Below are 12,263 nucleotides of genomic sequence, written 5' to 3'. Positions count from 1 at the left end.
CCCACTGTTGCTGTTATGCGGGTCTTTTCACTTTTGTCATGTGACAAGGGTTTTGTGCTTAAGAATGCTTTGCCTTTATTGTCATTTGTCATACTAAAAACTTATGCTCCAACTTTGATGATGAAAGTCAAGTCAAGTCCCTGACATGTTTTAAATGTTTCAATGTTGTTACATTAAAGGGTAATGACATCAATGAAGTAATACATTATCTTTCTCTTCAAAATGAAGTAAAAACAGACATGTACTAAAGCACACACATATGAGGCTGGCAACACTGTTATGTCTTTCATCTCACTGAGATGTACTTTTTTGTGAAGACCGCTCAGAGTCCAAATTAACTGTGGTTTACTGACAGTAAAAGAAAAATGAATTTGAGGAAATGAAAAAAAGAAAGCAATGCCAAGTTACACCTGACACAATGACACACACCTTTTATAGGCTAATCTCCTTCATTGTCTACTGAATCAGAGAGTCTGTAAATTGGGAGAACTAGCTTTGTCTGAGAACGGAGGACTGAGTCTGTAGTTTTTATCACTTGTGCGATACGGTACATGGAGGCCGACTTCTGTCATTGACACAGTTGGAGGCTTGGCTCTGTTATGAAATACGTGACAGACTTATATTTACTTTCCCTCTGCTGTTGACACTTGACATCGCGTGGTGGGGCACAACTGTGCCAGGTTTAATACCTTATTGCTACAGTCACGCTCAATGAAAGCATATGTTTGTGAAATCTACACAGGTGTTACATGTCAGGAAATTCTAAACATTAAATCACTGTTTAATCTTAAAATAATGCCTTGTTTTATTGACAACAATAACATGAGGTATTTTAAATTCAGAAACTAAATGTGCACACTTAAAGGCTATGTCAACTGTGCTAGTGGCCTCAAAGGGGGTGAAAGGTTACTTGGGTGATAAATATTGACCCCACAGAAAAGGCTCTCTGACATTTGTGTAGCCTACCCTTTGGCTTGAATGCACACAAAGCCACAGCATAATAATATTGAGAATCTGTTTCACAGAACATTATTTTATGTAGGTCCAATCTGGTATAGCTATAGAACAGCTTAAAAGAGAAGCAACAAAAGCAATATGATTAAAGTTCTGCCCCAAAATAGGACAATGTAAAAACAATGTATAGGTATTTATTTAACTGGATCAGATGATGATCCAATCCTGCAAACAAAGATTAGGTTTGTGTCTCCATATATATTGTATCCGATTGAATCAAGCTAGTTGATTTTCAATGCTTTCTCATAGGAATGTCATTGACGCAGATTCTGTTATCTTGAACCGATAAGGAAACACACAGGAGTTGAGAAACATTCAGGGGGGAACCTGTTCCACTTTGTAATGATGTCTTTGTGTTCTGTTGTTACATTACCACATGTGAAATTAAAGACATTTTGGAAATTCATGTCTCAACGCTCTGATTTCCAGTTTATATAGACAATTGTGCATATTTCCTCCTCTAATTTTATTGAAATAACACAATAATAATAATAAGGTTTTAGGTTATATATCCCCATTAAATTAGGGTGGGATCAAGTGCTAGGCATTTGCGTTAAGCTAGCACAGCCTTGCTTTTAGATATAAACAGTCTAATAACAAGCAAAAGAAACGCAAACATTATAAATGTAAAACCAAGTGTGAATTAAGGAAAAAAGCCTGAGTTAGGCCTACTTTTATATCTGAATATAGTTTTGAAATTTATTTAGATTTCCAGAGGAATTTCATTGAAAAAAACGGCAACATTTACAATTTAAATAGACTTTATAATACATTTATTTAATTATTTATTTACTATAAATTGTATCCTTTTTGTGTAGAACTGCAAGCTTTTACATAGACACATTTCAAATGTTGGGCTTTTTAACTGACCTGGTATGCACTTACTTATAGACTCACAGGGGTAAGGAAGGTTACATTGTGCCAACTTGTATGAGCTCCAATTTCAGAAAAAGCACAGGTGCGACTAATCAACTAGATGACGTAGTTCAAACATAACTGCAATTTTAGGCTTACTGGTTTTTGGCCATTTGGGAGCAACTTGTTAGCAAACAAGTAGCCTTCACCTCTTTCAAGAAAATACGGAATATTAACATTTCATTTTTGTAGACGTATTTCTGGACACCTGACAAATGTAAGTGCATTTTTTTTTGCTCTATTTAATAGCTCTTGAGTTACGTTGCTGCTAACTTTGTTCATCTGCCATTTCGTGCTTGGCACGTGGCACCTGGGAAGAACTTCTTTAGCTCAAAATACAGATGCTTAGTCTTAGCCTTTAAATTATGCCTACCCTTGTGTTTTCCTGCTGTCAAAATGTCTGCTGTAAAGTTTATATTTTTTTATAGCCTATTAATTAGTGATAGCTACGTCTTTATTGACTTTTTCCCCCTCTTCTCTGAAGCCATTTTGACATGCCACAACAGAAAAGGCACAGGTTTAAATATTACAATTCCTCGCTTAGTTCCAATTAAGGACCTGGCCTACTGAGTTGTTTATAATGTTCTTAATATAACGGAACATAGCATTCCTGACTTTGAGTCAACCCCTTTTATAACCAACATATGTTTTGTGATACAGTACCCTCCATTTTTACACTGTTACAGATGGGTTACGGCTCTTATGTCCATAGCATAGGTGAGATAGTCTCGAGCTCTTTAAATGGTGCCGCTCGCTACGTCCTGTTATGCCCTCTTCTGTGATTGGTTGAAAGCGGAGGAGGGGAGTGGCTGGTTGCGTCATTTCAAAAGAAGGGGATGAAAGCTTATTGAGCGAGAGAGGGAGATTAAAAGGGAGTAGGAGGCAGGCGCAGTAGCAGACTCTATCCGCAACTCGGAGACAGACGGTGCCAGCTGCTAGCAAGTTAGCTACAATAGACAGTTAGCAACTAGCTTCAGAGTCAGAGCGCCTTTACTGCACATGAGGCACTGAGCAATTAGTGTGCGTGCGTGTGTGACAGCGCGTGTCGACTCCTTGAGCTCCCGCTCGGCCGTCCCGAAGTCCTTCCTTGGGTACCTGCCTATGTGTGTGTGTTTATAAACCCCCCTGACTATTGCTTCCTCTTCTGTGGAGGAGCGTGTCTGAATCACACACATAAACACACTCTTGATAGTCGACTGTATACACTCGGTGTCGGGTTACTGGACAGCGGATTCAGATCATTTACTGACAGCGACACAACACCAGCATGTGAGTACTGATGGGCAGCGTGTGTGCACGAGTTTGAATGAGTCCTGCTTGTGTGCGAGTTGCTGTCATTGAGTGCGTTTGACCTAAAGACAACCCATTTCCCTCCTTCTGCTTGCTCTGCAAGTGTCTCAAATTGCTCCTCGTGTATCCTTACTTGCATTTGTCTTGTTTTTAACGCGATACCAAATGTTTGCATGCATTAAGTCAAACTGTCATTGCTGCACAGTTGATCGAGAAAGAACCATATTTTGTAGTAAGGCTGTCTAGAAAGTATAACTGGTCGATCAACGTTGCTAGCTACACTCAGTAAGTTCTGACACTGCTATGTTTCACTGGAATGTGCACAAGGAAACTCATATTAGGCTTGTTCCCAAAGTTAAAGGGGTTAAAGGGCTATCGGATTGTTTCAAGGGGATCCTCGCTAAATTAGGATATTTTGAAGTATTGTAGGTTTATATATAGTATGAGTTTGCAGTGGCACTTCTACAAAACATGCAGCATTGACAGCTTTTGTCACAGGTTACTTTCTCACCTACAGACTAGATGTGGAAGTAAAATACTGTGTAGCTCCTCTACCAGATGGAGGTATTTAAATATGGGACTCCTGCTATTTAAAAAAAAAAAAAGACAAGGAAATCCTGCAGTGGGGAGCATAGTTCCCCTTGGGCCTATATAGGCTATGCACAAGGGAAAATAAGTTTCTATTTACACGTTGAAACTTGTAGATTGCACAACATGCTTGTTTTATTGTAAGCTACCCATTGAAGGAGCTTGTAACTGCGTGTGCTGCCATGTTTTTTCTCACTGGCCGTGTCCGAACTGCCATACTAACGTCCTACTCATACTCATTTTGACTTCAATTTGAGTATGTGACGGTTGGGTATGCGAGTTTGGGTATGTGAGAAATTCCCGGATGAGTACTAACTTCCGGGAAGATTTTGGGTATGAATACTCAACCGCCCCACAATGCATTGGGTCAATTCTACCCGCCCAGGAAAATTAAATATTTTCGAGCAAGTTGCTAGGCAACAACATTGTTTGGAGTTCCACGATCTGACAACTGTATGCAGTCATTCATAAACTCTTACAATAGATAAGAGATGAAGATAAATACCCAACAACATTAGAGTCACTAAGTGAAATGAGTGAAGTGAGTCTGATAGTGGAGAGAGATTAGAACAGATCGCTGTTCCACACACTGCGGCTCGTCCAGCTCAACTCACAGACAGCTGAGTGCTGATGAGCCGGAGGGATCCTCCGCCTCAAAACATAATTATTATAAAACAAGAGGTCTAAAACACAGATGATGAACACAGGACTGTAAAAATCTAGTTCAATATCTAACCTGTAGAGGGCGGTTATACGCTTAACAGTGTCTAAACTGCCTGAATCTTATAAGAAGAAGAAGAAGAAATTCTTCATTGCTTGAGTATAGCCTACTTCAACTGAGAACGTTTCGACGCAGCTCGCATACACAATCGATCTTTGAGTAGAGAGTATGCAGTATATAGATGGTGAGTATGTAGGATGTAGGACGCTAGTATGGCAGTCCGGACACAGCCATAGATTCTGTGATGCAGATGGTCACTCGTTGCTCTTTCACCTTTGAACCTGTGTGTGTCCGTTATGGCAGAATAATTTGAGTTTACAGTTTGTTCATCCTAAAAGCAACCTTTACTCAAACAGTGAGCTGTCCCATCCCAGAGCTCAGGGAGGTACACTTATTTACCTTGATGTTATTACTTGTCACATTTACTTACGTTAAAGCCAAGGTGATAGGTTGAAAATGTTCATGGTAACTGTCTATTATACACACATCCATTATAGTTTATCTACATTGATGCATAGGTTTCATTGCTTATGAGCCCCTTTTTAGTTACCTAGATACACCTCGTTATCAACTTTTTACACTATACCATTTAGGATACAGGGACTTTAGTGATAGTGGAGCATATCATATTTCCAAAAGCAAACTTTAAGTCTTATTTCTTAAACTGCAGAATCAGTTTGCAAGCTTTTTATGGTGTTTTTAATTCAATCAAAAATCCCAGTCATTGCGAAAGAGAGAACATTTTGAACTCAAGTGTTTTGCATCAAAAGTGGTACAGCCTGTCTCTCAAGATGTGCCACAGAGCAAATGTTTGCCTGTTGTGTCTGCACCTCAAATATGTATGCATCTACAGTATATCCCTGTATCTCTGTTTGATTTCTGAATGTTGCACATCTGCAATGCCTTCTTTAAAGAAAATATATTTTGTATCGTGTAATGACTAACATATATTTTGACTTCTTTCGGTTTGTTTTACCTCGTATTTTGTTACTAACTTATAGTAGAATAGGCCTACCTTTCCCCACACTAGGACTTTATTCTTCTTCAGGACTTTCTGTTAAATGTAGTCCAGGCTGATGTTAGGGTTTCCACAAAATGAGAAGTGAAAAAATAGCTTTAGAAATGCTTACTGGGAAACCCTGCTCATCCTTTTCATACTGCCAGGGCCTCATCCAGCCAATAGCTGTGATGTATGTTTAAGACAGGTGTTGAGAATAAACTAGCTATGTCCCAGGAACTCTGGCTCTACAAATGAACTTTGATGGGGAATGACATACATAAGAGCCAATTCAATATTTTATTACATTTTTAATTAATGCAGCTGCAGCACTACTTACCCAACTGATTTGCCTTTGGTTTACACTTGGACCTCTGAGGGTTATATCCCACCCTGCAGTCCTAATATTAATAGGAAATACACCAGCTTAAGGAGTTGCTATCTCATTAAGAATAGCAGTGACTGATGATATGGTAGTCATCATTCATACCTCTCCTCTACAGTTCTCTTGGCAGCAACTTTCTCTTTTGCAATTTTGCTGTTCCTGATATAATTTAAAAAAGAAAAAAATCCATGCCCTTGATGGTCTGATCTAGGGACTGGAGGATCCACGATTTTATGAAGCCTTTTTAAGATATGAAAACAGGGTGTAGGACAGCTACATACTCCTTAAGAATAACTTGACAAATACGCACGAAATGTTGTTTTTCCAACATATTATATCCTAAAGGGACAGCCTGTAACAGCAGGAGGTTTGAGCATCTTGTTGACACAGCTGGTAAAGCGGCTGACAGTGAGAGTCAAGAGCAAGATACAATTATTTCATTTGGCTGTGACAATCCACTCAATCTACCACACATTGGACTTTATTAAATACTTATACAACTAGTGTGGCAGTTGTTTTGTTTCTAAGTTTACAACATATTTTGGGTTAATGCGTTATAGGCATAGCCTGGAAATCCAGACCCAGATATCTTGAACGATAGAGAGTCTGGCCACGATCAATAGTAATTTCCAACTCGAGGGGCGGCTCCTACTCATGCATTTCAAATGCCACTGCACGCAGTTGGATAGCAGCACTACAACCAATCAGAGCGATGCACAAGGTGACGTATTAAGCCCCGTTCGTTTAACGAACGGCTGTTAAACTGTTCAATTAAACTTTTGCCGTGGTCGGTCGGCAAAATAGAACATTCCACTTACTTTCTAATGAAAGATTGGAGTGCTGTCTTCCAAATGGTAAAGGGTCGAGGCCAAAGGAGTCTCAAACTCAAACAACATATCCGCAGCCATCTTTGATGTTTACTATCACAGCTTCGACGGCGCATGCACGTCACTGTCGTCATCCGGTTACGTCCTCTCCAGAGCACCATACAAAGGGCTCTGGCCCGCCAATATTAGATAGAACCAATTGAAACGTGAGTCAGGATTTCTGGACTTTTTGAAAAAGCTTCAATGGAAAGTGTCCAGACCAACAGGTGCAGCACATTTAATTTGCCAGCGCCTAGTGGCAGGTCTGGAAATGCCAGGCTATCATAGGCATGGTATAGATATGAAATGTGTGAAGTCAGGGAGATGTCTTTTAAAATATAAATGTAAGGAAATGTAATACAGTATTAATGTCTTTTCTAGATCCTGTTGAGGGTAAAGAAGAGTTTCTTATTTCTTTTTGGTAGTTTCCCAGACTTTTTGTGAATTTGAACCCATGATCTACCTCTCCTTTCTGATCTATATGCTGCCAGTACCCACTTTGTAGTCCAACCACACAAGCACTTGTTTTGTCTACACAAAGACAGTCAGCCTCAATAAAGCTGTTCTTGCTGTCTGAGCATTTGTTGCTGTTGGGACCTTTTTAGACCTCCTCCCGTGCGGTCCCTTACTTCTCTGACACAGCAGATCCTTAGATGCAATGTACAGGTATTAGGGGTGGGAATCTCCTGGCACCTCACGATTCGATTCCGAGGTCAACGATTCGATTCAAAATCGATTCTCGATGTAATTTTTTTTTAAGTACATATGTGTGATTTTCAAAAATATATTTGTATAAACATCTGAGTTTGCTACTCAGAGTTTGCTAACCACTTCCTACTTTTGTGATGATCATTAAATACAATCAACAGATGAATTACCTTCTCTAATATTGTATTAGAGAAAAAGCTTTTCTTGTCACAAATATGACTTTCTATGACCAGTGCAATAATAAATGCAGCTTTCAACACAATATGGAAGTATGTAAAAACTAAACCGATTCAGTTTAATTTTCTTTCTACTCTTGTGAATCATGTTTCTATAGGATTTCTTTTCTATGTCATTTCAACACATTGTGCAAAAAGTATGGCTTGGAATTCAGCTCTCATACAAAAACGTAAACAGACACAAAGCCAGTGCAGGTCATATGGGTTTGCTGCTCTCTGCCCTTTTGTCGCCACTTTTAACAACTCGCACTTGTGTGGTGTGTATGCGCAGTGGCGCAGGAAATACTCATATTAAATACTAGTAAAAAAAAAAATCGATTTATTAACTTTTATGAATCGATTCGGAATCGTTCGAGAGAGAATCGCGATTAATCGGAAAATCGATTATTTTTCCCATCCCTAACAGGTATAGGACATAGGAATAGACTATTAAACTATTAAGGATGAATGATGAATTTCACATCCATTTATTAATTCTTTTTTAGTCTCCTTACACATCCTAAATGTCTTTAGATCACTTTTCCTTGAATCTTTTCGATTATGGGAAACTTATCTCCAGTTTTTGTACAATAAACAGTTCATCAACCAGTTAACCTACACAGATGAATGTGAATGGGTGTAAGGTCCTTTGTTTTACAATGTTAATTAGAGCTCTGTGTCATGTTAGCCTACACTTTACTTGAATCACTTCAACACCAGTTGTCTCATCTTACAGGCATGTTGTGATGTATTGTTTGAACCCACAGACTTAAGTTAATAAACTTAAAATGGGGAAATAATAATAATTCAATGTTCCATTCTTTAGCATAAAAAAAAACATAATTCCTGGCATTTATTATGAATATTTTACATGTTATATATCAGCAGTAATGAGAAAAAGTAGGTGATGTACAATGCATTGAGTGCTTTAAAGGCATACTAGGTAATCTCCAGTGAACGCTTGGCGAACGTTTGTTCATTCTAACCCCGTTAATATTTGATGCTCAGAGCGAGTTACCTGCCTGGCCTGTTCCCTGAAACATCAATCCACGACGTTCTGGCCGTGGTAAGTATTTAAACAGCAGCTTCTTTAGATCGCCATTAGTGGCGCCGCTGCTGTGTGTAAACACCCCACTTTTTTCAGCGCGCACACATGCCGGACAGGTAGCAGATGTTGAGTATATATTAGCTGATTTTGACAAAGGGATTCTGTATAACACTTAGGGCCTGTTCTCACGGTGAAAACGTGACAGTTTTCCCGTTTTTGGTTTAAAAAAAAAACCCATTCAGACACAATTTATCTGACATCTTCACCCGTGCACATGTTTTCAGAGGAAACGGGACGAAATCGATGTAGTAAGCATGCCAGGCCAGCAGTGGGCGGTACAAGGTAGTAGTAAATAGCATTTCCGGTACAATTTGATGCATAAAACCTTACTGAAACCGAAAATTAATGCCACTATCGTTCATAAAGCGGTTGGTGTAAGCTTGGGGTTACAAGTATTGTAAATGACAAGCTTTCTGTCCTCTTATTTCACCGCATTGAATTGACATGCTGATAGTGAAGGGGCTTTGTGAGCGGCTACTTTTCCTGTTAGGCGTACTTCAAAATAAAAGTCAACTCACGTTTGTCCGGTGAAATGCTGTTAATGTTTAGCCAGTGAAATGCTTTTACTTTGAAGCCGTAGCCTTAATGCTCCTTTTGTTGAACAGTAACTTAATCGCTGCGCGCTGAACTATGGATAGTGTTTTTTAATGTAGAGAGAGCCGTGTACACAAGTTTATTTTGCTAGAAAAAGCGGCAGAGCACAAATCTTTCCCCAGACAAAGTGGCGGGTGCATGGTATCAATAACTTACTAATAGACTACAGACTAAATTGGCGAGTATTATAGGCCTATTTAAGCCCTGCACGTTAATTGTCTTCTAACTTTATAACTCGCGTGTGGGTATTGACAGCAAATGTTATAGACTATGCATACGTGAAGTGGAGCCGTGACGTCAGTGTTACCAGGGGAAATGTTTTCGGTGTTCACATGAAACCAAAACCGTTGTTTTCCAAAAAATCCTCCCTGGGAGTAGATCTCAAAAACTTGCGGTTTCATGCCTGCGTTTGCTGTTTTCATGGACATGGTATAGTGCAACCGCATGAATTTTTCCGCGTTTGCACCGTTTCGTGTTGCCGTGAGAACAGGGCCTTAGTATACCTTTTTAAAGCTACAATCCCTATTAATGTTGGTGTCTTGCTTTTAAAGCAATTTCTTTTTATCGTAATATATTTTCTCTCCCAGTCCTAGTTTTAAAGATGAGCTCTAGCAAAGAATGTTAAATATCCCGGGAAATAATTTGGAAGTGACAGAGAAATCTCTAGAAAAACTGCTAGACTTCCTCGTCCTTGTAATAAATCATTCCACAATATGTAAAGGGCATCAAATACTTATTACTCAAGTACTCAAAACCTTGTCTGTCCTGTGTATTTGGGAAGTGTGTGCTGAGCCTGTAACACACAGTTAAGTTGACCAAAAAACTTATACTCACCCTAACTAATACAATAATGTCATGCTGGTGACAGTACGTCAGGGGTTTAGAGAAATCTGAATGAGGAGACATTTACTGTTTAGAATGATAAGGTAGATGATTGCATTAATGCTGACAGATACAGACAAGTCATGGTAGGGCAAAGTTGAGGATAGTTTTGTGTGTTTGTGTCACAATATCAAAGGCAGTTGGCGTCAGAACAGAACTTTGATCTCTAAAAGTTAATGTATGAGCCAGAAAAGGCCTGTTCTCTGTAGGTGCCGAACAAGCACAGGTTATTTTCAGTAGCCTATAAACTTTAAACTCTAGACAGAGGAGTGTCTGATTGCAGAGGAGGCAAGGCATGCTTGTCATGATTGAGCTGTATTGTCACTCAGATACACACACTGATAGTTGTGGACAGTTTTGGTTATTGAGAAACTTGGCTTATGCTTATTTGTGCCCCTGTTTTAGTGGAAGGCAGGACACTGGGTCAGAAAGGGTTAATAAGTACAGTCGCTTAAAAATCCTCTTTCCATCTTGGCTTTTCAACTTTAATTTAATTCAGCGCTAATTTTGTGTTGCAGGATTTGTTAACATTCAGGATTAGATTTTGTACAATAAAGTCTTATTGAAGTATTTCACAGTGCTCTGTGGTGAAGACAGTCAAATGGTGTAGTTTGTTGCTCACTGATTATTCCAGCGACAAGTAGTTGAGAAACAGCCAAACACAGGTTCGACAGAAAGCATACTAGTGCCAATAAAAGTGTGTCACCTACCAGTCTACTGAGTTGACACTACAAATCATTTAATTCTTTCTTACTGCTTTCTCTTAATTTCACTGTGCGGTTTTGGTATAACAGAGTAAAATGGGTCTACAACTTGTTTCAAGCCTGCAGATTGAATGGAATTGTATGTTGTTTCTCCAACCACATTTCTACAATGTGGTTTGAATTGTATCTGATGCCTGGGAAGCAGATGGTGTTTTTGTGATAAGGACCACATGACTTTATTTTAGTATCTTGTTTAAATTGAAGTACATTTGATGTAATGGGCTGGTTTGAAGTGGGATAGCATGTTTGTATCTGCAACTAGAAATCCCTGCTATCGAATTTAGTAGTCATAGTTTTTGTTGTAGTGTGTGTTAAGGTGGGCTGTTGGTATATCAGATGTTTGAAGACAGTGACTGAAAAGATATCAGTTAATTCACATGACTGGCTCTATTTGTCCCAGTTTAGAGCTACAAATGGATCATTCCAACCAGATAGCCTATCATTAATCAAACACATTGATTTATCACTCAAACACTTTGATTTATCACATCTGCTCAGCACTACATGATGAAGCTGCTCTGTTAAGTTTGCAGTTATATAGGCTGGATATTGATGGCAGTAATTGTTTTTTCTGATGATTGTTTGCATGTTGTGCTAGTGTCATAATATACATTCCCACTTGATCATTCTAAGCCACATGGAATGCAACTTAAATTATATTGCAATTTCACTCAAGTATAGTCTTTAATGATTGTGTGCAGCAGAAATGAACTATGCTGATGTAGACCAAGAATGAATAACTGTTATTTTGAATTTGGTCTTTTATTGGACTGTTTGCTTAAAATAGTTTTTATTGCAGAAACTACACGAAATGATTGTACCTCTTTGCTGGTCCCAGAGATTCTACATGGACTGTGCTGAAGTTGAGAAAAAAATAGTCACTGAAAGCTGGAATTGTGTTGTGTTTCAGCCCTCCATGTATGAATCAACAAGAAATGCTGTCTGAGTGGTCTCTGTGGTGAGCTTGGAATATTTAGCTATAGCGTCATTTTGAGTCCTATAGGATTTATACTTTTCTTTACTGATGTAACTTAAAGCGGCTACAAGTAACATTTAAATATCTTTTAAACAGCCTCATGTTTCCTCTGATAATCATAAATTACCTTTAACAGCAAACGAGACCATCAGTTCAAAGAAAGACGTTTTTAAATAGTTTTTATTACTGCTTTTGGTCTGGTCGCACACCCAGTCCGATTTTCGGTTCGCTCGTGCAGGC

The 12,263-nt window shown here is 38.9% G+C and overlaps 1 protein-coding gene across 1 annotated transcript in view; it reads left to right on the top strand.

The window, feature by feature from the left end:
- The first annotated feature begins 2,812 nt into the window (after positions 1-2,812).
- pcxb (pyruvate carboxylase b) overlaps positions 2,813-12,263 on the top strand; it is a 282,158-nt gene continuing 272,707 nt past the window's right edge. The window contains exon 1 of the mRNA XM_080052016.1: positions 2,813-3,198. The gene's annotated coding sequence lies outside the window, so the exon portion shown is untranslated. The remainder of the gene's footprint in view (positions 3,199-12,263) is intronic.

Source organism: Ammodytes marinus, assembly GCF_949987685.1.
Source record: "Ammodytes marinus genome assembly, chromosome: 23".
Lineage (NCBI taxonomy): Eukaryota > Metazoa > Chordata > Actinopteri > Uranoscopiformes > Ammodytidae > Ammodytes > Ammodytes marinus.
Note: the sequence above shows the minus strand (reverse complement) of the source record. Positions and strands in the feature narration are given on the sequence as shown.